Below are 26,792 nucleotides of genomic sequence, written 5' to 3' on the forward strand. Positions count from 1 at the left end.
AGGAATATATTATTCCAACGTTACGAGATCCTAGTGGCGTAGTGATAAATGTAGATGCCAGTGAATTTCATGAGAATGATGATGATGATGATGATGATGATGACGACGACGATGAGAAGGACAAGGATGAGGAGGAGGATGAAGATCAGTTTTGGCATGTAAGGTAAGTTTTTTTATGATTAAATTTAACTTGTTTCTATAAATTTATAAAATTCATAGCTCAATTAGTCGTTTATATACTGTCATATTATTTACTTTATATATTTTATCTATTTATGTTGTGTATCTTTTTCCTATTAATCAGTAGAGGTGACATTATCATTGCAGATTCTTGTACTCTCATATCTTCATTATGCATATGGTAAGATTTTATATTTGTTCTTCATTAAGCATAAAATTTTTATTTACTTTATTTTAATTTTAATTTTTGGTTGTCTGTTTCAACGGGGTGGCCATAGACGACAGAGGTCTAGCATTGGCCAGACTGATCACCGTCTCCTAGCATGGTACCTACGGCTCCCCCTTAGGCAAGACCTTCACATGGTCAGTCGCTGGTAGGACCTTCGCATGGTCAGTCGCCGACAAGACCATCTCATTCACCTTCCTCACTCCATTCGCCGACAGGACCTTCCCATTCACCTTCTCCACATTAGTCACTGATACCCGCTAGACACTCATCTGCTGAGATTATTGACACTCGACCGTATATAGTTCCTTTGGGAGACTCGTAAGTATTAAAAATATTATAATTTTTCAACCTTCTTAATTATTTAACGTTGTTTATTTGTAACTTTATGTTAGGTTTAAAAATTCTGTAAGTGTTATTCGTGAAATTAATCAAATTGTGAATAACTATTGGAGAGGGGACTCCATGTCATATTCAAGCACTCCAGGACCCACAAAATAATTCTGGTGGTCTGAGTTTAAGGTATAACTAATTAATTTTATATTTGATACAATTAAGTAAATATATAATCAATTATTTTTTTCATTTTTAGCGGCAATTCACTTGGGACCCTTATCAAGAAATAGAAATTAGAAGAATTTTTTTAAAAAAAATGTGATAATCACATTCGGCATGTATTGAATCATGCCAAGAATAGTGGGAAAAAGCCAGCCTTCATCACATTAGATAATTGGAATAAGATCTCCAATTATTGGCAAAGTGATAAGAGCAAAAAAAGGAGTCGCTAGAATAAAATGAATCAAGCATATAATTCTGGAGAGTCATCTGCAACATGTGCAGGGGGATCTATAAATATCGAGTAACATTCATGCAGATTAGTAATTTTTTAACTCTACATCTAATTTTTTAATATATTTCAAATTGTTATATTATTTCTAACTGTATTATTTTTAGTCCAAGGAATTGGGAAAAGAGTTGGATTTTATAAATACTTTCGTACAGACTTTTCAAAAAAAAGATAAAACTCGGAGCGGGACAGAGCTAGAACTATTAAGGTTTGAGTTAATCTTTTAATATTAATTTATATCTTAGATTTTCTTAATTTTGTACATGCTATAATTAAAATTTTAATTTTTCATAGTAGAGATATGATCAACTATCACTATCACAGAGAAGTTCAGGTGATGGCAATGAGGCTGCCTTTTCTAAGCCGTCTATTACTAATAATTTGGAGTAATGACTAGAAGCATCTGGGGGAGTCAAAGAAGGATATTATGTATGGGTTTTATGAGCAGAACCCATCATGCTCCTCGTAGATCTTTTTCTTCTTCAACCCCACCATCAGTAGCAGCACAAATCCATGACTTAACTGAAAAACTTAGTAATTTAAAAGGCATAATACATGAAATGGATCAGCAAATTCAAGAAATACGACAACAAAACTCACAAAGGGATCAGGATATAATAGCAATGCGCCGACAACAAGAATTTCTTATGCGACAATTTCAGCAATTTAGCTATGGTCCAAGTTATATTCCTCCTGGTACTGGTGATGATGCCGTCGAGGACGACGACGATGATATTGCATGAATGTTTGTACTTAGTATTTTTTTTATTTTACTGAGATTTAAAAATCTTCATTTTTATATTTTTAATTAGTACTGCTATTTTGTTTCAAAGTGAGACTATGGTTGGAAATCCATGTAAAAATATGTAAGTCTTTACATATTTATTTTTGTGCTAGTTTATAGGATTTTCATTTTGTTAAAAATGATACTTTTTATTTGTTTATTTTTTGATGCAAGTAGTAGAAGAAGATTGGAATGAGAATGATCTCTTAAGTACCGGATTATCTACTATTTTATCTTTCCTTGGTTTTGAGACATTGCATATATGAGATTGTTAGATATTATGTTTGTTCTAACTTGGTTGTATTTATTTTTGAAGTTGTATTTTTTACTATTCTAAAATTTGGTTAGTTGTTAGTCATATGTTGTATTGAAACTTGGTTGATGAAACATATAGTTTGTTAGTTGTAATGGAGATATGGAACATGTTTGGATATATTTGTGATGATAAATGTTTTTGGTTATGTTGTTGTGTTTGTATTGATTTTTGATGTATTTGTGTGATAATTTAATTTTGTTGCATTATGTATATATGGTAAATACCAAAAAGGAAAAATTATTGATAATTTTTATTACTTTTACAAAGAATTTTGTGATGAAAAATGATTTGTTGCAAATTTATTGTAATGTACTGTTTTTATCGAAATTTTGCAACAAAAATTAATATTTGTCGCAATCTGCAACGAAAATTTAATTCATTGCATATTTGCAACGAATCTAGATTCATTGTAGATTTGCAACGAATCCAGATTCGTTGCAGATCTACAACGAATTAAATTTTCATTGTCGATCTGCAACGAATTCAGAATTTTTCTTAGATTTGCAACAAAATTCTGAATTTGTTGCAATTTGTAACGAATATTAAAATTCGTTGCCAATTGCGACAAATTCAGTTTTCATTGCAGATTGCGATAAATTTTGATTTCATTGTAGATTGCAACGAATTTAAAATTTCGTTGCAAAAAATAGATTTTAAGTTGAAGAGAAGTTTGCGACAAATTGTTTTTTTGTCGCAAAATCAACGATCAATTTTGCAACGAATTTTTAGTTTTTCGTCGCTAAATTTAGGGATGACTGATTTGCAATGAATATTTTTTCGTTGCAAATTTTGTTGCTAAATGATTTTGCAACGATTTTTTTTTTTGAAATTCGTTGCTAAATTTGTCCCTAAATGATTGATTTTTTGTAGTGTAGATAGAATTAGATACTTCCTTTATTACAATATAATACATATCACATAAGTGATTAATACACAATTAATATAGAAGAGAGAGATATTCGATAACAGTATGCAGGCGGAGATATGTTTTTCATCTTTCACTTTTTCATATGGGTACTACTATCCATGTTCTTTATTTTTCTCTATATCTTTTATCAAAAACTTATTAAGTATCGGAGTGACTACTGACTACACCAGGCACTCCTATCACTATATTTCTATTTTATTTAATATTAAATATATGTAAAAAAATAAAAATTAATGTGAGGAGTTAAGTAAAAAAAACTTTAATCCAAATTTTAAAAAATTGAATAGACAATCGTTAATCTAAATCTCATTTATACAAGACAAAATATTACGTTTTTTATTTAACAAATTATTTTGTTTGCTTAGAAATAAAAAGTATTTACCACTAAATCAATTTTATTATGGAGTCTATTGCATTATCATATCAAAAGTCAAAAACTCATAATTTTTATAAACCTTTTACTATAATTATAAACTCAAAAAATAAATTTATATTCGGTCCTCTTAATTCACACATTATTATTCATATTTTTTATTTACTACCTTTATTTATAATATTTATTTTTTTAAAAAAAATTAAAATAAAAATAAAAAAAGTAAGTGCCCAATAACTACTATTCTGACCCACATTAAATTTTGGATGCTAATATTTTAGATTTACAAAACTTACCATAACTACACTGTTATTGGATTTATAAAATCCACTGGCTTCTTTGCCCCCTGCTTCGGCCTTCGTGGGTATTGTAAACCCAGTACGCCAGTGGCAAAAAGATTAAAAAAAAATTTAGGTTGAGTTTAATATATATCTTCTTTAACACCCACGTATATTTAATTATTGAATTTTTATAACCTATATAAATGCAAACTAATTTAACGTTTTTAAAAAAATTAATATAGATTATTTTATTAATTAAGAATTTATTTTTTATACGTTACTTTGTAAGTTTGATATTTATAAAAATTATTTAGGTTGAGTTTAATATATATCTTCTTTAACACCCACGTATAATTAATTATTGAATTTTTATAACCTATATAAATGCAAACTAATTTAACGCTTTTAAAAAAATTAATATAGATTATTTTATTAATTAAGAATTTATTTTTTATACGTTACTTTGTAAGTTTGATATTTGTAAATTTTTATAGATAAATATAACACTACAAAAAATAAAGGCTTCTAGGACAAATTTTAGAATGAATTTTAAAAAAAAATGTTACAAAATATTTAGGGACAAAATTTGGGACGAAAAAATTTTTATCCCAAAATTCTTGATGCCAACTTTTAGAATGAATATTTGTTTGTTGCAAATTTGGCAACGAATTTGGGGACGAAATTGGCGACGAATAATATTTTCGTCCCCAAATTCGTTGTCAAATTTGCAACAAAAAACTCTATTTGCCCCAAAATACTATATAATACAATTTTGCAACGAAAATTTATTTTGTTGCAAAATTAGCAACGAATTTAGGGACGAATTCGGGGATGAATTTAATTCTGTTGCCAAATCTGCCCCTAATTTAGCGACAAAATTTGGCAACGAATTAGAGTTTCGTTGCCAAATTCGTCGCTAATTTTCATGAAACATTGCAACAAATATTATTTTTGTTGTAAAATTTGCGACGAACCCATAAGATTTACGATAAGGTTGGGACAAATTATTTCCGTTGCAAATTCGTTCCTAAATAAAAAAAAAAATCCAGCAACAATACATTTCTACAATTCCCATCAATACATACATATATACAACAAATTCAAATAACAAAATATATACATTCAACACATCCTAATTAACAATATCACAAATAACATAATATATACATTCAACACATCCTAATTAACAATATGACATCCTATTTTACATCTATTAATAATTGAAATCAATCACAATACAACAAATTCAAAGGTCTCAACATCTTCTTCGAACGACTCCAAAATATTATACAAGTTAAACACTCCAATACTTATACAAGTCCAATAATCCAAGAAGTTAAATAAGGATTTAAATTTTAAAAAAACTAAGATACAACAACTCATCTTCTTTCTCCACAAAAGCTTTCATCCCCATCAACTCTTTTGCTCCTGCATACAAACAAACAAACGAATAAACCAGATCATGTGTAACTAGAAAAATAATGACTTAAATTCTAACAGTCTCATAATTCTAACAGTTTCATTTGTATCAAATTATTATGATATAACATATTTCACCTTATCAAATAAGTTCTACAAATATTGTATTTTATCAAACATGGAGAGAATGAGATGTATTTTTAAAATTCCTATAATATGAAAATGTCTCAAATGAAGAAAGCACAAACTAATATATGAGCAATTAGTTAATACTAGTCTTTTAGTACTCATGGTTACTTGGTTGGTAGACAAACTCTAATCATAATTTGGAATTTGAAGTAATAATGCAGTAATAACAAATTTCAATGAATATATAAAAAGATTGATACCTTTATTTAACTTTTCAAATATAACTAATTTTTAAAAATAAATAAATAAATATAATTAAAAGTATAACATGTTCAACTACGGGTGTGTTATTTAATACTAACTTTTTTCTCCAACATATATTTCACCTCACCAACCCTGTTAAAAACAAATTAACAATATTAAATAAAATAAAAATTAGAAAAGTTAACAAGGCATGGATTAATGTATAAAACACTAATTATGAGACAAATAATCATCATATATAATTAAAATCATGAACTAGCATCACCACCATCATCGTTATCATCGTCGCCATCATCATCGTCACGTGGAGGAATCTGACTTAGAGCAGAGCTTAACTGAAGGTGTCGAATGATAAAATCTTGTTGTCGACGCAACTCTCTCATATCTTGTCCATTTGCGCCCTTTCTAGGTCTCTTTGCTCCCTTTCTAGGTCTCTTTGCGATAATATTTTTTTCAGATTGCTAATTTCTTCAGTCAAGTTATTTACTTGGGTCGTAAGTGCTGGTGAGGAGGAAGATGTTCCAACTATTCTTTGGGTTCTGCTTAAGGAACTCATCCCCAGTATCCTTCCCCCTTTTGGTTCTCCACTGACCTCCAACCATAAACTCAAACTATTGCCAACAGAGTCATCAGACCCCTGACTATCGACACTAGCAGCTTGTGAGCATGTTTGGGCTAGCTCGAGCTCATCATATTTTTCCTATTTTTTAAAAGACATAAGATATTGATTAGATATAATAGAAACACATACAATATTAAGACGACGAAGGTACCTGACTACTAAAATCTAAATCATATATTAAGATCAAATAAATAATAAGTCCAACCTTTACTGCTTTTTATGATCAGGAGAAAAATATGAACACATATAAACTTGATTCATTAAATTCTGACATCTCTAGGTCCATATTTAGCTCTTCCGAATGATTTTTCTTTTATTTTTAAATTTTTTTAAATCTGGGACGAATCCTGGATTCATCCCAGAATCTGGGATGAATTCCTGGATTCATCTCAGATTTTGGGACGAATTCCTGGATTCATCCCAGATTTTGGGACGAATTCCTGGATTCGTCCCAGATTTTGGGACGAATCCTGGATCCAGATTTAAAAAAATAAAAAAAATAAAAGAAAAATTAATCAGAGACACTAAATATGGACCTAGAGATGTCAGAATTTCATGAAACAAGTTTTTATGGATTCTTAATTTTCTTATGATCTTAAAAATATTTTCATCCATAATTTTAACATATTATATTGAGTGTGGTGAATTTTTTATTACGAATTAGGTCATATTCATGTTAAAAAAATCACCACACTCAATATATTAGGTTAAAATTTAGGATTAGGATATTTTTATGATCAGGAGAAAATTAGAAACTCATAGAAACTTATTTTATTAAATTATGACATGGTCCATATTTAGGCATTCCAAATGATTTTTCTTTTCTTTTTTAATTTTTATAAATCTGGGACGAATCCTAGATTCGCCCTAGAATCTGAAATGAATTCCTGGATTCGCCTTAGATTTTGGGATGAATTCCTGGATTCGTCCCAGATTTAAAAAAATAAAAAAATAAAAGAAAAAATAATCGGAGGCACTAAATATAAACCTAGAGATGCCGAAATTTCATGAAACAAGTTTCTATGGGTTCCTAATTTTCTTGTGATTTTAAAAATATTTTAATCCATAATTTTATCATATTATATTGAGTGCAGTGAATTTTTTATTATGAATTAGATCATATTCATGTTAAAAAAAATCACCACACTCAATATATTAAGTGAAAATTTAGGATTAGGATATTTTTATGATCAGGAGAAAATTAGAAACTCATAGAAACTTGTTCATTAAATTCTGACATCTCTAGGTCCATATTTAGGCCTTCCGAATGCTTTTTTCTTTTATTTTTAATTTTTTTTAAATCTAGGACGAATCCTGGATTCGTCCCAGAATCTGGGATGAATTTCTGGATTTGTCCCAGATTTTGGGATGAATTCCTAGATTCATCCCAGATTTTGGGACAAATCCAAGATTCGTCCCAGATTTTAAAAAATTTAAAAATAAAAGAAAAATTAATCGGAGACACTAAATATGGACCTAGAGGTATTGGAATTCCATGAAATAAGTTTCTATGTGTTTCTAATTTTGTATCGATCGTAAATATGTTCTCGTTCATAATTTTAACCTAATATATTTAGTGTGGTAATTTTTTAACCTGAATTTCATTAAATTCAAGTTAAAAAATCATGACACTCAAAATATTAGGGTAAAATTATAGATGAGGACATTTTTATGATCAGGAGAAAATTAGAAACTCATAAACTCTTGTTTCATGAAATTCTGACATCTGTAGGTCTATATTTTAAATTTTAGACCCATATTCAAACATGTGTTAAATGCTAACATACTTAATTAATATTAAACTATCTATGTTTAACTAAATATGAACCTAGAGATGTTGGAATTTTATGAAACAAGTTTTTATGATTCTTAATTTTCTTATGATCTTAAAAATATCTTCATCCATAATTTTAACATATTATATTGAGTGTGGTGATTTTTTTATCATGAATTAGGTAATATTCATGTTAAAAAAATCATCACACTCAATATATTAGGTTAAAATTCAAGATTAGGATATTTTTATGATCAAGAGAAAAATATGAACATATAAAAACTTGTTTCATTAAATTCTGACATCTCTAGGTCCATATTTAACCCTTCCAAATGATTTTCCTTTTATTTTTAATTTTTTAAATCTGTCCCAGATTTAAAAAAATTAAAAAATAATAAAATTAATTGGAGGCACTAAATATGGACCTAGAAATGTTGAAATTTCATGAAACAAGTTTCTATGGGTTCCTAATTTTCTGGTGATCTTAAAAATATCTCATCCATAATTTTAACATATTGTATTAAGTGTGATAATTTTTTTTTATCATGAATTAGGTCATATTCCTGTTAAAAAAATCACCACACTCAATATATTATGTTGAAATTTAGGATTAGGATATTTTTATGACCAGGAGAAAAATATGAACCCATAGAAACTTGTTTCATTAAATTCCGGGATCTCTAGGTCCATATTTAGGGCTTTCGAATAATTTTTCTTTTCTTTTTTTTTATTTTTTAAAATCTGGGACAAATCCTGGATTTGTCCCATAATCTAGGACGAATCCAGAATTCGTCCCAGAATCTGGGATAAATTTTGTGATGAAAATAGTGTTCGTTGGGAATTTGTGGTGAAAATATTTTGTTGCAGATTTCGTTTCTAATTTGGGTCAAATTTTGTATTTGTCGTCAAAATTGTTACGATTTTGGGACGAAAAATTTTCATCCCAAACTTTGATCCCTAAATTATTTTTTTTTTGCAGTGTAAATTTATTAATCAAATTGATATATTACTATATTTAGCCCGCCCGAACTATTAAAAATTAAAACGGACTTAACCACTTCAATTAATTATATTCCTTTGTCATTGATACGGTGCATATGGAAACTTCCATGTGTGCCCCCAAGGATTAAGTATCATATCTAGATGGAGGTCAAGATGAGTCAACATAAGATATATTCATTCGGATAGTCTTCTTTAGCCTCGATCAGACAAGCTTCGCCTCTTCCTCTAGTCGAATGTGCTTCTCTTATAAAATATGGTACCCAAATAATAATTAAATAATAATATTATTTGAAAGATATTTTTATTGGATTTTTTCAAAAAAAAATTGGATTTAATTGGAGCTCATATAATATAATTTAAGGGGTAGAGTTATTGGAGAAAGTCTATTTGAAATATCCCTTAAGTGGAAGTTGATTAATCTCATTAACATAAGATTGAAATTATTTAACCCTAAGTAATAAATTCCATTAATTCGACCGAAGCCCTCTTTCCTTACCCGAGCCCGTCCTCTATCCGTCACCGACGCGCTGCTTCCTCCTCCCCGATTTCGCTAAACTTGCCTTCGGTCGAACCCCTCTTCCCCGACCATCTTCCCTAGCTGATTCGCCTGATTACTCCTCCTTAACCCCTCTACTCACTAGGCCTCCTCCATCCTGATCATCGACGCCGAGCTCTCCCGACCACGCCACGCCACATGACGTCGCCGGATCACCGCGAGCACCAGCGACGTTACTCCTTCGCCTCCGGCTAGCCGTCGTCGTCCCTCCTTTGTCCCTAATCTGTGCCCTAAATCTTTGCTGATCGCCTTCTCCTTTGTGTCGCCGCGATCATGCCGACCGCCCGCGAGCTTACAGCAGGCAATGATCTCCTACACGACCACACACCTCGCCATCGTCGAGTCTTGGCTATCATACTACTAAGATTCCAGCCGCCCTCTCGATCCCGACGACATTGCTACGCCGACACAGTTTCTTCATCGCCGTGCCCTAGTTTCCGGGTGCCGAGTCTTTCTTCCTCTTCACTAATCTGGATCATGGGTAAGTCATGGTTCGATCTCATTTTCTGTTTGTGATGTGATGATTGATTGTTGACTGAACGATGTAGCTCCGGCCAAAAATCCTTGTGATGGCTGGGATACTTGTAGATATTAGCGATACGAACAGAACCTAAAGATCAATGGAAGGTAGGGTTCTTGTTTTAGGTTTGTGGACTTGGATTTGGGGCTAATACTCAACTGTAGATGATTTGATTATGTTGTAGGGTAATTGTTTTGGAAATCCACATCTTCACCCCGCTACAACTATATTTCCGGCGGCAAGCACACCTTCGGCTGTGGATTACCAGCTGATCGTCCGTGTTTAGGTGAGTTTCGTAGGTAGTTTCATGTCTACATTTGATACCATTACTGTGATGTGGATTGGATTGATTAATAGATAAGAGTGGATGAAGTTTGTGATCAGTTGTGTTAGATATTGGAATGTGTTTCTATGGAATTGGAAATTATCTCCTGTATTGCTTTGGTTAATTAGTTGTTGATGGTGATTGGTTGATATAGATTGTTATGTGATCATTCTTAGGATCATTGGATTGATTGTTGGTTGGATTATTAGATGTGGTGGTTAGAGATTGATTATGTGGAAGAATTATGCATGTTTGATTCATGATACTTAGTAATTGATGAAATTAAACTAGATTGGATAATTGGCGTAGGTAAAGGAAGTTGTTTTAAGAATAGATGTACCATTTGTTCCATAATGGGTTTGATTGAATCATTAGATTAATTAACAGGTGGTTATTATTATTATATGAAGGAAAAGGGAAATTAAGTGAAGTTAATCCTTAATGCGAATTAATTAATGATCATTAATTAAGGGTTTCCCTAATTAGGCTTGGGGATTTTATTTAGCTATCTTATTCATATGGATGTAGCTAAGTAAAATACATTGATGCAGGACTCGAATTTTGAGATGGACATTTTTGACAAGGGATTGGTTTAGCACGATCAACAGTTAAAGGCAGGTACTTCTTGCTTTGTTTCTTTTAATACTTTGATCTTAGTGAATGAACTGTAATTTCGGATAGTTCCTGTATTTTCCTTGACTACACTCGTATTTTTCTTATGCTTGATACTTATCCACTCGATCTTTGAGTTACTCGTTTCTATATCTATACAATCTCACATTGTTGTTTATGATATTTAGCAGATACTAGATATCAGATGGTAGATATTAGATATTGGATATATATATATATATATATATGAAAACTAGATACCATGTTTACTTGTTTTGAATGTTGTATGTTTACATACCTTATTGAGCATGCTGGCTTCATGTAGCATACCTGAGTTCTGCTTATATATATATGATGGTTGTTACATTTTACGCATCATGTCATTGCATGCATGCCGGTGACTGGTAGCTATCCAAATGTATGTCACAAATAAACTCCCAAATTAATGTAATAATCAAAAACCCATAACTACACAAGGAAATGTTTTAGTATAAGGGCCGAGTCAAATTTTTCGAGGATCACGCTAGCAACGTGCTTGTCTCGGATTTAGAACACTCTTTTTGGGTTTTCTAGTTATGAACTGTGATTTGACATTAAAGTGAAATATAAGACTTGAAATGAATTTGCAATCACTACAACTACCTACTACAGTAGTAAATCCTTACTGAAAAAGAAATCAAACACCACATACCACACTTGCAATGAATAAAACTCAACCAAACTGAAATAATCAAAACTTACAATTTTGAATTAATCTAAAACAAACTAGAGAACTAATCTTAAGCTACCAGCATTTAATATAAAACTAAATCTACTTAACTAATTAAATTACCTAATGAAAACCAAAATGCAGAACTCACTTCAATTCATTGCAGAACAAAAAAAACTTAACACGAACTAAACACAAATCTAACTAGCCACACCAGAAATTAATTACTCTATTAAACTAACTTACTTATCAGCTAATGAATGGATTAAACAGGGATTGCTAAACACAAAAACATAGAAAGCAAAAGAAACTGCAGCAGTAATACTAGCAAAACAGAACAGAACAGAAATATGATAAATAAAATCGTGCAGTAGACAAAATTACCAACAAATCTATACTATGAAGTAACAAATTCAGATTCCAATTACAAAAACAGGCAGATCTACACTAAAGAATCAAAGTGCAATTAAATTAAACATCCTTACAATCCAAATCTCTGACCAAATCTTCTCCTCCTTGCCGTCGCACAAGGAACCGCAGAGAATGCTCCAACTGGTGTCGGAATGGCGCCCTCTAGCTCCAAGCTCAATTGGAATCGCTCAATTAACCATAAAAATCTTCAACGAACCCGTGAACTCTAAAATCACGCACTGTTGCACTCTGGTTCACTGGCGCTGGAATCGCAAAGCTGGAAGGAGTGCTACGAAGGATGAATCGCTGTCGGAAATGGACCAGGATCACTGGAGGAATGCCACCGGTCTGATGAGAAAATCATGATCCGCTGCTACAGTTTTCTGCCCATAGAATTAACTCACTGGAGACGCCCGATGGTCGGAAGCTGGTCGCCGGATGCTGAGGACCTCCACGCCGATGAAGAAGAGTTGATCCGCTCATCTGGATGCAGAGAGGAGCAAGCGATTGTGTAGAGAGAAACTGCATGATGAACAGTAGCGCAAGCTCACTGTTCATCGTGCCAGATTTTTGATTTTATACTTAGGGTTTTGGCTCAAATCAAGGTTTGACTTGGGTTCAGACTCAGTTGAACCAGATGTGGTTTGGACTCCATTTGGTTGGGTGAACCAAGCCTCCACGTGAATCATGAATCCATTTAGTATCCTACAAGACCAAATTCAAATAATGAGGAGTAAATCATGCATTAGAAGGAAAAACATCATAAAGCGCATAAGGACTTTGTTTGGGTAAATATGATCAAAATTGGAGATTAAAATATGCAAATGTATAAGGAAGACCACATATTAACCCAAAAGTAATGTATCTAATCATAGCTTATAAAATCCCCCACACTTAATCTTGCACGCCTCGTGCAAGTGAACTAACTAAAGTAACAACTAAGATGGTACCTCCTTCTCCTAACTCTTCTAGATCATGTTCAAAAGATAGTAAAAGGAAGTTACCTGAAATTATCAAGTTTCATAAACTCAAACATTCCTGCATTCTATTCTTACCTTGGTTCATCACTTAATAATTTCATCCATCATGAATAAAATGAGAATGATAACATTTCTAATTTTCACAAGGTAATTTAATGTAGCTCTCATCCTAATCTCAATTCTTGAAATGGTAGAGATAACTCAAGCTACTCATAGCAAAACCACTATCATAAGCTTGCTTCTCATCTAATTTTTACCTCCATCACAGATATCAAGATGCACAATTATGAAAATTTACAACCATTATAAAAGAGAACAAAAGTATATGTGAATGAAAGAATTAATACTGATTCAGCAAAGAAGAAGACAAAGTTTCAACATGAAGTGGAAGACATGGAACCAGAATTTTATGTGATGATGAATTTCGGCCATGACATGAAATTCTACCTTTCCCATCTTTCAGTTAATAGTCAAGAGTTTGTTCTGCAGATTCAGCCTTAACATTCCTAATCAAATCTGTGGTTCCTTCATTCCTTAACTTGGTTCAGCTTCCTGCTCTTGATTAAATTCATCACCGGTATGCACAGCCATCTCTGATTTCTTTTCAGATTCTATGCAGGGATAACTTGTCCCGAGCTTCCCAGCATGTTTTTTTTCTTCATCAAAATTCCATAACAAGTAAGCCTGGGCATTAGTTCAACTGATATTACATCAAGAGAACTGAATATGTCATCACATTGAACTTGTAATCAGCTAAAGTTCAAATCAAATCATGTGAATCTGACAAAAAAAAATCTTCCACCATGTAGCATGGTTAAATGAAATTCTGGATCCTTACACAGAATTCTAGCTTTGTTTCAACTTTGCATTGTTTAACCAGCAAAAAATCTCAATACTTCTTCATCTTGCTTCTTGAGTCCCCTATCAGTGCATACTCGAACAATTAGTTCTCTTGCTTAATGTAACTCATTTTCAAAATGGCTTAGAAATGCTAATTCAGCAAATTGAGTCACTGAATTTCAGTTTCAAGTTTCATAATTTGTAGAGGCTATAGAAGGCTGAAATACTATTCGTTTCTGCATCATGCAGGCTTTAACTTGAGTTGCTACCTTATTTAAACATTGCTCCAGATTTTTGATACACCTCTGATACACAACTACTGCATATTGGTAATGTTCAATTTCTGTATTCATTAGCCTTTCCAATGACACCGTATAACAACAACTTCCAATTTAGAAAATGGCACAGAAATAACCTTCAAAAGATTGTCTTCTCTTTGCAGATTTCAGCATTTCTTGATGAAAGATGTCCTTAGCACTACAATGGTATTTCCAAGTTCAGTGGTCTTCATTAGCTTTCCATTCCTGCACAACACGGATGTTCAGATTTGATCATGTTTTTGTAACTTTGAGCATGATTCTGTTGTACACAAATTTCAGCTACCAATCTTCAATTCCATTTAGCACTGCAAATCAGAATTACTGAGTATTAAAGTTTGGATTGTAAAGAGTTGGCCTCAAGTGAAGAATTCATTTGATAACTCATTTAAACTGAACTTAAATCTAAGTGTTATAGTTCAACAACAGCATAAAGGTTTGGCACAATTCATCCTTCCATTTCTGATTTCTAATTTTTTTTCTGCATTTCTTGTGTGTCTGCATCTCTGTTTATTACTGTTATTTCAGCATATATCACTTTTGGTTTTCATTTGTTCAATTTCAGATCTGATTTTCATTTCCTTAATCCATCTCTGCCTTCTTTTGTTCTTTTTTTCTACACCCAAAATCAGTCTTCAATTGCTATTAAATGTCATTGATATTTCATCTTTGTAACAATTCAAATAAATCTTAGTAAAAGCTTATGATGCCAACATTCTATTTGTTGCTTCACATTACAAAACTTCATCTAAGCTTCTCCTTTCCCTGAAATCATTTCTGAATTTTTGATACTCCATTCATTCGAAATTCTCTGAATTTGCATAGCTTCAACTTTTTCAGAATTGCACAGTTATGCATTTATCTCACAAAATTCTGAAATTATTGCTTCCTCACTTCAAACTTCAGCAATTTATTTTCATAGATAGCTTGATTTCCATCTTATTTCAGCTTTAGTAGATCAATTAAAAAGTTTACTGCAATTTTAGAATTCCAACAACTTGGTACTATCAAAATCTTGTCCAGCAGGTTTGTAAAGAAATGGAAAAATAGTAAAAACATTTGCGGCTAAAAATACAATAGTTTCAATTAATTCTCAAGGATTTCAAGGCTAGTGATAAAAAATTTGCACACACTTAATACCCATGTAAAACTGAATTTGTTTCCAGCTTTTACCTCACTGTTTAAAGTACCAATTGCTACCCTTTTCTTTAATTTTTCAAAGTAAATGATACTATGTTCAAGTGCTTCGTATTCCAAAGGAAATAATACCTTCATATTTCAACTCTGCACTTCAATTCTGCAGATTTCTAAAGTTCTATAAAAGATCACCATAATATCAATTTTCGGAATTCCAAGCTGTTCACAATACTTGTAATCACAATTCAAATGTATCAATTATTGTAACAAAACACACACAGCCAACAATTTCCATTGCACTCCCTCTCTTTTCAGTACATTCACTTACTTCACCTAAACAAAAGAATTAATCAAAGACTAAACACCTCCCCCATAATTAATCTTTTGTTTGTCCCGGCCAAAATAAAATGATCACATAATATCCAAGGTGATCACATCCAAAGATATAAGATACGAGAAAAAAATAAGAATATGATGATTCATGACAAGAAAAATAGCAAATATAGTTGTGGGCAATAGGATAATGGAGTAAACTTCATAAAGATGACTCAATACTGTTCTAATGGTATTAAACAGATTTAAATCAAGGTCTAGAGTGAAATAAGCCAAGTGCATCACTCAAATAGGCTCAAACCTCACTAGGTAAATAAAAGTTATCATATCATTCCATCAATCAAGAATCCATCAATTAATATTAACCTCATGCAATTCTAGAGTTCATTCATGTCATAAAGTCTCTAAACTCAATAATCAAATTTAACATTCCTTTTCAAATCTGTAAAAATGATACAAAGAATTATCAGAAGGAGGAAGTACCATTTATTCTTAAAATAAAGACTACCAAACTTAAGGAAATGGTAATTACAATGAACATAAAACTTAAAGTCCGAAATAATAATCATGTAAGCATAAAACATACTAATGAGACTAAAAATTTATTAATGCAAAAAAAGAATTCAAAATGAAACCGAAACTTTATCTAAAGAAATAAGAAGACTACTAGAATCCTAAAATTTATTCATTTTCAAAGAAAAAGAGATAGAGTGAGACTCCCCTTTAGCTCGGGTAGATGACATCAATATGGTCCATTTCCTCCACCACTAGACCATTAACTCCTCATGGAACTTCTTAAGCCTATGCCCATTTACTTTAAAAATCCGACCAGTAGACATTTCCTGTATCTCAACCACTCCATAAGAGAAAACGTTAGTAACACAAAAAGGTCCTTCCCATCTAGATCTCAACTTACCTTTTATCAATTTGAGATGAGACTTATGTAGAAGTACTTTGTCACCAATTCAGAATTCCTTCACCTCAATTTGTTTATCATGAAATCTTTTGGTCCTTTCCTTATAAATCCGTGAGTTTTCATAGGGTTCCAACCTAATCTCTTCCAGTTCTTGAAGTTGCAATTTCCTTTCTTCTCCAACCATACTATTATCAAAGTTGCATGCTTTAACTGCCCAATACGCCCTATGCTCAATCTCCACTGGTAGATGACAAGCTTTTCCATACACAATCTTGTAAGGAGACATTCCTATAGGGGTCTTAAAAGTAGTCCTACGAGCCCATAGTGCATCATCAAGTCTTTTGCTCCAGTCCTTTCTATCTGGTCCCATAGTCTTTTCAAGAATTGCTTTTACTTCCCTGTTAGACACCTCTTCTTGCCCATTTGTCTGAGGGTGATCAGATGTAGAAACTTTGTGTGTAACCCCATACTTATGTAGCAAAGTTTTCATGTGTTTGTTATAAAAATGAGACCCTTGATCACTTATGATCGCCCTGGGTACTCCAAACCTGCAAAATATTGGAGGCCTGACAAAACTAACAATAACAGAAGAATCATCAGTCCGAGTGGAAATGACCTCCACCTATTTTGAAACATAATCAACTGCTAATAAAATATATACAAATCCAAAAGAGACAGGAAATGGACCCATAAAGTCAATACCCCAAACATCAAAAATCTCACAAAATAATATGAATTGTTGAGACATTTCATTTCTAAGTCCTATGTTTCCAGTTCGTTGACACCTATCACATGATTGATAAAAAGCATAAGCATCACGAAAAAGGGTAGGTCAGTACAAATCACATTCTAATACTTTCCTAGCAGTTCTTTGTGGTCCAAAATCTCCCCCATACTCAGAAGAATGACAAAAAGTAAGTACCGGCTGAAACTCATAATCAGGTATGCATCTCCTAATGATCTGATCACTACAAAATTTCCACAGATACGGATCATCCCAAACATAGAATTTTGAATCACTTTTTAATTTATCTTTTTGAGCTTTTGAAAATTGTTTGGGATAAACATGTGCTACTAAGAAATTAACCAGATCCGCATACCATGGTGACTTACCATGCATCTGTAGAAGCTGCTCATCCCTGAAATCATGATCAATAGTTGTATTATCCAAGTCTCCTTCAATTCTACTCAAATGATCAACAACCAAGTTCTCCTTCCCACTCCTATCACGTATCTCTACGTTGAATTCTTGAAGCAGAAGCATTCATCTGATCAACCTAGGCTTTGCATCTGGCTTCTTGAGGAGATATTTCAAAGTTGCATGATCAAAAAATACAATCACATGAGAACACAATAAATATGATCTGAATTTATCTAAAGCAAAAACAATAGAAAGAAGCTCTTTTTCTGTCGTAGTGTAGTTTGCTTGAGCTGAATCTAAGGTCTTGGAAGCATAGCAAATAACGTGTGGTGCTCCCTCCACTCTCTGTGCCAGTACAGCTACCACTGCATAGTCTGAAGCATCGCACATCAACTCAAAAGGTAGGGACCAGTCTGAGGGGTTTGATAATAGGTGCTAAAGTAAGAGCTTCCTTCAATCTATCAAAAGCCTCTTTACACCTCCGATCAAAATGAAACATAACGTCCTTCTGAAGCAACTGAGACAACAACAAAGCAATCTTACTAAAGTCCCTAATAAATCTCCTGTAGAATCCTGCATGGCCAAGAAAAGCTCGAACATCCCGCACGCATGCGGGATAAGATAAAGAAGATATAGCGCTAACTTTAGCATGATCTACCTCAATTCCCTTACTAGAGACTATATGACCTAAAACAATGTCATGCTCTACCATAAAGTGACACTTTTCAAAATTTAAAACCAAATTAGTGTCAATACATTTACTCAAAACTCGAGACAAATTTTTCAAACATGCATCAAAAGATGAGCCATAAACAGAAAAATCATCCATGAATACTTCCATGCAATGCTCTAATAAATCACCAAAAATACTCACCATGCATTGCTGAAAGGTCCCTGGAGTGTTGCATAGTCCGAATGACATCCGACGATATGCGAATGTACTGAATGGGCAAGTGAAGGTAGTCTTCTCTTGATCCTTTGGGTCGATGCAAATATGAAAATAACCAGTGTAACCATCGAGGAAGTAATAATGTGACTTGCCTACTAGCCGCTCTAACATATGATCAATAAAAGGCAAGGGATAATGGTCCTTTCGACTTGCTTGGTTCAACTTCCTGTAGTCCACACAAACTCTCCAAGAATTCTTCACTCTCGTGGGCACCAATTCATTCTCTTCATTAGCTACCACTGTCACCCCTGATTTCTTTGGAACCACATGGATGAGACTTACCCATTTACTATCAGAAATCGAGATAAATAATGTTTGTCTGTAAGAGTCTAGTCACCTCTTTCTTTACCATGTCCAAGATCAAAGGGTTAAGTCGCCTCTGTGGCTGTCTCACTAGTTTCATATCCTCTTCCAAATAATTCCTATGCATGCAAATAGAAGGCATAATCCCAAGAATGTCTGTCACAGTCCATCCAATGGTCTTTCTATGTTGTCTCAGAATCTCTAACAATCTTTCCTCCTGATCTGGTTTCAAATTCTGAGCTATAATGACAGGTAGATGCTGATTCTCTCCTAAATAAGCATATTTCAAATGTTGAGACAATGGCTTCAACTCTTCCTGGGTCTGATCAATAGTAGGTGATCCTAGGGGTAGTGTTGCTGAGCAATCCCCTACACATACTCCTTCTCTGAGCGATTCTAGGGGTAATGCTTCTCCTAAGCAATCCCCCACGCATTCACTTGAACTACCATCTACTTCCATATCTAAGATATCCTCCAACAATGAAACAAATTCATTCCCTTGACCAAAATTAGTAACATCGGAATCTGAATCAATTTCTGACAAGAAATCCATGCCATCCAACTCCTCTGAGATATCCAAGCTAAGAATAGAATGATCCTCTCTTGGATGCTTCATAGCCTCGAAAATGTTGAACCGAACCACTGTGTCTCCTATCTCCATGGAAAGAGTTCCTGCATGTACATCAATCTTCGTTCTAGCAGTTTTCAAGAATGGTCTTCCAAGAATGAGGGGAAACCTATTTGCAAGCACATCACCTTCCATATCTAAGATGTAAAATCTACAGGAAAAATTAACTCCCTCACTTTCACTAATACATCCTCTATCAAACCAGCTGGGTGTGCTTGACTTCGATTAGCTAATTGAATCACTACACCTGTAGGTTGCAGAGGTTCAATTCTTAATGATTGAAAAACTGATTTCGGCATCACATTTATAGAGGCTCCAAGATCTAACATTGCATCCTCAAAAATACAATCTCCTATAACACAAGGCACTATGAAAACTTCGAGATCTTCACACTTCTGAGGAACTGGTTGAAGTAATACTAAGATGTTTTCCCCCATATTAGTCAATTCATTTCCCTTCAATTTCTTCTTGTGCACACAAAGATCTTTGAGGAATTTGGCATATTTCGGAATTTGTTTGATCATGGTTAGTAAAGGCACATTCACTTCAACCTTGCTGAATAACTTCACCAAATCTTGATATTCTCTAGCCTTTTCTTCCTCCATCTCTCTTCTTGGTTATATACTTCTTCGAGGGAAGGGTAGAGGAATAGATGGCTCGGCTACTTGCTGGTGAAGTTCTTGTCCAGATTCTGTGCTATAGTTGAAGATGAATGGTTGACTACTGTTGAATTAAATTCCAAGCCAAAATCTGCTCTATCAGATTGAGTAAATTCTAAAGTTGCAGGTTGAGTAAAATGTAGTCGATCAGCTCCAGAAATTCCATTCTATGCAGAATTTGTTTGCTCCTGAATTGCTGGAAAATTCTGGAACTTTTGTGAGGTTGAATCTGCAGCTGGACTGGGTGAAATCTGCTGGGATCTAGCTGATAAATTCTGAGTCGGGTCTGAAATTGTTTTACCACTTTGAAGAGTTAGTGCACTTACAGTTCCCTTAGGATTTGGAGTAGGTTGTGAAGGAAATTGCCCAGATCCTTGGTTCCACATCTGATTAATGTTACTAGCCAACTGCCCAATCTATCTTTCAATGTTTTGCAATGCTGTATCAGTCCTCTACTGGTGTTGCTGCTGTTGCAACATTTGTTGCTGCTGTTGCAACATTTGCTGCATCAAATCCTCTATTTTTGAACTGTTGTAGCTATTCTGAAATTGCATTGATCTCGGGCTTGAAGAAGATGCCAATGGCTGCTGAAATTGGTGCTGGTTTGCATTATTTGGCTGTTGAAAATTCTACCCAGGTTGCTGAAGCTGCTGAAAATTGGTTTGTTGATTCTGTGGGTTCTGAAATTGTGGCTGAATTGCAACATTAGACTTGCTGGAAATTCTGAAATGGTTGTAATTGCTGAGATTGGTTGAAATTTTGCTGTAATTGTGGTTGTTGAAACTGTTGATAATGAACTGTTGGATGATTCTGAAAATGATGTTGATTCTGTTGATGATGAGATGATGGTTGATTAAGCTAATTTTGTGGTGGGTGTTGATAAAATGCATTCCCATACCTCAAATTAGGATGATCCCTCCATCCTGGATTATAAGTTGAAGAATTGGGATCATATCTATGTGATTGATATTGAGGTCTTGAGATGGCTACCATAGATTCATCTTGATGTAAGTTATGACAATAATCTGAAGCTATAAAAGAAGCTCTACCTGACCCAGACTGGATATTTGCAATGCAAGAGGAGTTAGCCCAATTTAAAAGAAACCAGGTCTGGGAACTAGTACCCAAACCCAATAACAAAACCATAGTTGATACTAAATGGGTATTTAGAAATAAATTGGATGATAAGGGTGAAATTGTAAGAAATAAAGCTAGGTTAGTAACTAAAGGATTCAATCAAGTATAAGGGTTAGACTATGATGAGACCTATGCCCCCGTAGCCAGACTTGAATCCATTGGATCGAAGGTGCTATCAGGCGGGCAGAGAGGAAATATTCGACTGGCTGGATCACTCACGAATAGCGATGGTTGGAAATATAATGACCAGTTAAGCAACAAATCACAATATCCCAATACAGAAAAATGAAATTAGATCTTTTCTAATCTAATACTAAGCATATCATACCCCCCTCGAATCAGATCTGAAATTTCTCTAAGATGAAATTCGAATGTTGATGTGGTGGAAATAGAGCTCTCTTCTTCGAATTTGAAGAGGAGAGGGTGTCTCCAATGATCACCCCTCTCTCAATATGGAGAAAGTACCATTTGGACTTTAGGGCATGGCAACGAGAGGGTGTGGCAGTGATGGTTCAGGAAGAGGGAGAGCTCAGTCGACTAAAATGATGGTTGCGACTGCTCATTGGCGGCTATAGCCGCAGTACCACACCGAAAAAAGGAGCGACACTATGTGGGTGATGGCGTCACCGAGGAGATCGGAAGAAAGAAGGGGGCTTGATGGCAGTGTTAGAGTGTATACTAAAAGCCTAGCTTTTGGTATAAACATTTATCTAGAAATAAGAATCACATTGGTCAAATGTCTACATTTATGATAAATGTAGTTGTTCAATTAATTTATATTGTAGATAACATGGTGTATGGTGTCACACACAGAGGATCATGTTATCAGTATCTTATAAATTATAAACAGTAGCTCATGACCATAATGGAAAGGAACAAACCATTGGAAGGTCGTAGTGTAATTAGGTATCAGTTTATCTTGACTGTATAATTACACTAGTACACTCAGAGTGTATTGAGTAGGACCATTTGAGGTCATTTCTTTTATACTGACTTTATAAAGAAACAAAGACCTCGGTTATTATGGAAGTGTGTACTCTTAATTCTAATATAATAACAAGCACATATATTTGATATTTATTTCTTTAATTTATCAATGGGTGAGATTTAGTTCGATAAATCAATAAGCCCGATAAGTTGGGAAATGGTATCACTTATAGTGTGTGTTGTTGATTATAAAAGGAAACTGTGTCCTAGAGATACTAGGTTGATAATGTCCTCAAGAGGAGCTCATAAGGATTGTCATGTTAAACCCTGCAGGTGGACTTAGTCCGACATGATAATAAGGTTGAGTGGTACTACTCTTGGACTAAGATATTAATTAAATGAGATGTCAGTAACTCACTTAATTAGTGGACATTCGATATCTTAAACACAGGGAGACTAACACACTCATAATAAGAAGGAGCCCAAAAATGTAATTTGGGATTGGTGCGGTAGTTCAATAATAGTTCTCTAGTGGAATGAATTATTATTGATAAAATTAAGTTGTGTGTTCGGGGCGAACACGGGATGCTTAATTTTATCGGGAGACCAAAACCAATTCCTCCTCTCGGTCCCTATCGTATAGGGCTGTAAACGAGCCGAGCTGAGCCGAGCTTTGGGGTGTTCAAGCTTGTTTGATAAGATAATCGAGCCGAGCCGAGCCGAGCTTAAAATGAACCAAGCTTTTGAAATGAGTGTTCAAGCTTGGCTTGGTTTATTTTTTATGAGCTTGAGCTTGTTTGAAGCTTGGCTTGAGCTTGGTTCGTTTAGATGTTATCAAGCTCTCAATTCAAGCTTGGCTTGAGCTTGGCTTGGGCTTGGTTCGAGCTTGGCTTGAGCTTGGTTTGAACGTGGTTCGTTTAGATGTTATCAAGCTCTCAATTCAAGCTTGTTTGATTGTTTGAAACTTTTAATTATTTGATTAGTTATTAAAATTGATAATTTAAATTTATTTATTTTATTTTATTATTTATCTAGCATATTGAAAGAGTTTTATTAATAAATATGGTTCGTGAACATTGTTCACGAACGTTGTTCACGAACATTGTTCACGAACGTTGTTCACGAACATTAACGAGCTGAACACATATGTGTTCAAGCTTGTTTGTTTAGCTTAACGAGCTGTTCAAGCTTGTTTGTTTAATTAATCTTATGTATATTGAACGAACATAAACAAGCTCTTACCAAGCCGAACACCAAGCTTGTTCACGAACGCTTGGTTCATTTACAGCCCTACTATCGTAGCCTCTTGTATATAGAGATTTATACCCACCACATACCCACATTCTTACCCAACCAATAGGGGCCGGCCAAGCTAAGCTTGAAGCTCAAGCTTAGGGCCGGCCAAGCCTAAAGGTTGGGCTTAAGGTGGCCGACCAATAGCTTGGAGCCCAAGCTTAGGTGGCCGGCCACATCATATTAAAAAGGATTTTTTTTTAAATTATTTCTTATGTGGATATCATAGTTTTAAAAGAGAGATTAAAAATTAAATCTTTCCTTTTAAAGCTTTCTACAAAAGATTAAGAAAAGATTTGAAATCTTTCCTTATTTGTAGATTGAAAGGAGATTTTATTTTTAAGAAAAACTTTCCTTTTTAACCATGATAATAATTTAAAAGAGAAGTTTAAAAATTAAATATTCTCTTTTATTAGTTTCTACAAAAGATTAAGAAAAGATTTGATATCTTTCCTTATTTGTAGATTGAAAAGAGATTTTAATTTTTAGAGATAACTTTTCTTTTGAAAATTATCCACATGTTTAAAAGAAGAATTTTAATTTATAAAATTTCCTTTTTATTAACCAATCATGAAGGGATAAAAATTATTGGAGAAATTTTTATAAATTTCTAGAAACAAATTAGGAAGTGTTAATTCTTGTGTGAATTAAATTTTCCTTGTTTTGGGGAATTAGAAGTGGCCGTCCATTATTATTAAAAGAAGAAAATTGTTTTTTAATTAAAATAATTTTTCTTTTTTATGACAAAAGAATTAAGGAATTTTTTATTAAAATTTCCTTATTTGTTAAGACCAAGGATTATAAAAGAGGGGGTAGAGGTGCCTTCACGGGTGATCAACTCTATTATTCTTCTCCTCTCTTTTCTTCCTTGGTGGCCGGCCCTAGCTTCTTCCTCTTCTCTTCTTCTTATGGCCGGCGGCAACCTCTCTTGGAGCTCTTGATGGTGGCCGGTTCTAGTTAGGAGAAGAAGGAGAGAAAGGTGGTTTTGTTTCTTGCATCCCTTGGAGCTTGGTGGTGGTGGCCGGACCTCTACTTCTCTTGGAGAATTGTGGTGGCCGAAACTTGCAAGGAAGAAGAAGGTGCTTGGTGGTTCTCATCTCGGAAGATCGTTGCTCACACAACGTCCGAGGTTAGAAGAGGAATACGGTAGAAGATCAAGAGGTCTTTTTAGAAGGTATAACTAGTAATTTTTCCTTTCCGCATCATGCTAGTTATTTATGGAAATAATACCAAATACAAGATGCTTACGATTCTAGTATTTCGAATATGTTTTTCGAAGTTGTGTTCTTTTATTTTTCTTTTCCTTGTGATTTGATTGTTCTTTTTGGTTGACCTAAAGTTATTTTAGGAAATTAAATATTAGCTTTCCATAAAAGGTTTTGTCTAGTCGGTGGTGGTTGTTCCCATATCCAAGAAGGTCATGTTCCTCGCCACGTCAGTACTGGGAACCAATTATGGAAATTAATATTTAATGGAATTAATAACTTAGGTGATTTGGATCAAACGTGTTAAGTTTCGTAGGAGATCCAAGTCTAAACCTTAAAGAACAAATAGATTAAGTTTTGGATCAAACGTGTTAAGTTCCGCAGGCGATCCAACATTTAATTTAAAAGAACACATGGTAGCTAGGAAAAGGTTCAGACCTTTGTACAAAATTTTTGTACAGTGGAACCTCTAGGTTTTCCGAGTAGCAACCAATAGGCAGCTGCTGTGGCGTTGAGCCAGGACAAAGGAGGAATGACGATAGCTAAACTTAGCACCAACGAAGGGGCAATGGCTTTGGCGCTCATGTCGATCTGATGATGGAGCGACGGTGAAGACAAGATGGCGAAATCGTGAGAGGGAGAGGGGATTGGGAGAGTTTGGTCAGCAAAAATGAGAGGAAAAGAAAAGAAAAACAGGCTTTATAATCACAACTTAGTTTTAATTAATTAAATATTAAGTTAATTTCTCAATAAACTAATAGTTGAATGATTATTCCAAGCAGACTTTCTCTATGCCTAATTGTTCATCTTCTTAAACTTGTCATACGGATTTCGTTTTGTTGGTGCAATATTTCCTAGGTCAAGGTTGACCTGGTTGACTAACCTTGAGAAGGCTCAAGCTTGAGTCTTGATATTTGGGTTTCGATGTTTGATAATACATTGACAATACGTGAAGATTGCATGTGCAATCGTTCATTTGGGGAGATCGTTGCCACAATTCTCCTCTGGTCAAAGTTGACCAGTTAGTTGAAGAAGAGTCAAGTAGGTCAAGACTGACTGGATACTTGACTGAGAAGTCCTGGTGAGTGAAGCTAGGCAGGTGGAAAATCCTGGTGAGTGAAGCCAGGTGAAAGACCTAGTGAGTGAAGCTAGGTAGAGGAGAAGTCCTGGTGAGTGAAGCCAGACAGTTGGAAAATCCTAGTGAGTGAAGCCAGGTGAAAAGACCTAGTGAGTGAAGCTAGGCAATATGAAAACCCTAGTGAGTGAAGCTAGGTGAAAGTCATGGTGAGTGAAGCTAGGCAGATGGGAAGTCCTAGTGAGTGAAGCTAGGCAGAAGGGAAGACCTGGTGAGTGAAGCCAGGCACGTGGAAATCCAGGTGGGTCAAGGTTGATCGGACACCTGGTATTGAGAAGTCCAAGTAGGCCAAAGGATTGACCAGATACTTGGCATGAGGAGAAAAGTCCAAGTGGGTCAAAGGGGTTGACCAAACACTTAGTAAAGAAGTCCTAGCAGGTCGGGGGTGATCAGATGCTAGGCATGATGTCCCAACAGGTCATGGTTGACCAGAAGTTAGAGTTTTAGGGGCTTGGAACTTGATTAGGGCAAATCAAGTTGGACCAATCGATCAATCGATCGATTGACTCATGCCCAATCGATCGGTTGATCGATTGGGTGAGGTGCCACAACAAATTCTTCTCCCAATCGATTGATGGATCGATTGGGGAAGAATCGTTGGCGCACAGAATGCC

At 34.2% G+C, this 26,792-nt stretch overlaps 1 long non-coding RNA gene across 1 annotated transcript; it reads left to right on the top strand.

Annotated features, from left to right (window-relative positions):
- The first annotated feature begins 9,625 nt into the window (after positions 1-9,625).
- LOC122030216 lies at positions 9,626-14,883 on the top strand. The gene is made up of 6 exons (XR_006125354.1): positions 9,626-10,182; positions 10,250-10,328; positions 10,406-10,507; positions 11,098-11,164; positions 14,348-14,427; positions 14,541-14,883. It is a non-coding gene; the product is annotated as an uncharacterized LOC122030216 (long non-coding RNA).
- Positions 14,884-26,792: the final 11,909 nt, after the last annotated feature.

This window comes from Zingiber officinale, chromosome 10B, assembly GCF_018446385.1.
Source record: "Zingiber officinale cultivar Zhangliang chromosome 10B, Zo_v1.1, whole genome shotgun sequence".
NCBI classification, from domain to species: Eukaryota; Viridiplantae; Streptophyta; class Magnoliopsida; order Zingiberales; family Zingiberaceae; genus Zingiber; species Zingiber officinale.